Genomic DNA, 387 nt, shown 5'->3' on the forward strand with positions numbered 1-387 from the left:
ATCTATACGATGTTTAATAGGGAGCCAGTGCAGTGTTGACAGAACTGGGCTAATATGGTCATACTTCCTGGTTCTAGAGGCTGAAACTAGTTCATCTTCATCAGTTCTATCCAGGGTTGACAGATCCCAGAAAAAAAGTACACTCAAAACCCATCCATAAGGAATGAAAACAATTTTTCCAGCATCCAGTCAAAGTTGACAGGCAATTTGATGGATGTTTTGATTTTTTTTATTCTGTTTTTATTTGGATTATTTTAGCTAGACTAGTTTATATGTAGTATTTGCATAATTTTTTACTGTATTTTATACCTCCTTAGCTTCTGAATCTTGTGTGTGTGTGTGTGTGTGTGTGTGTGTGTGTGTATATACAGTATATATATATATATA

The 387-nt window shown here is 34.1% G+C and overlaps 1 pseudogene; it reads left to right on the top strand.

The window, feature by feature from the left end:
- The window catches only part of LOC107704149 (ras-specific guanine nucleotide-releasing factor 2-like), a 49,315-nt pseudogene that overhangs the window by 13,237 nt on the left and 35,691 nt on the right, over positions 1 to 387 (top strand).

This window comes from Sinocyclocheilus anshuiensis, unplaced genomic scaffold, assembly GCF_001515605.1.
Source record: "Sinocyclocheilus anshuiensis isolate Anshui unplaced genomic scaffold, SAMN03320099.WGS_v1.1 scaffold690, whole genome shotgun sequence".
In the NCBI taxonomy this organism is placed as follows: Eukaryota; Metazoa; Chordata; class Actinopteri; order Cypriniformes; family Cyprinidae; genus Sinocyclocheilus; species Sinocyclocheilus anshuiensis.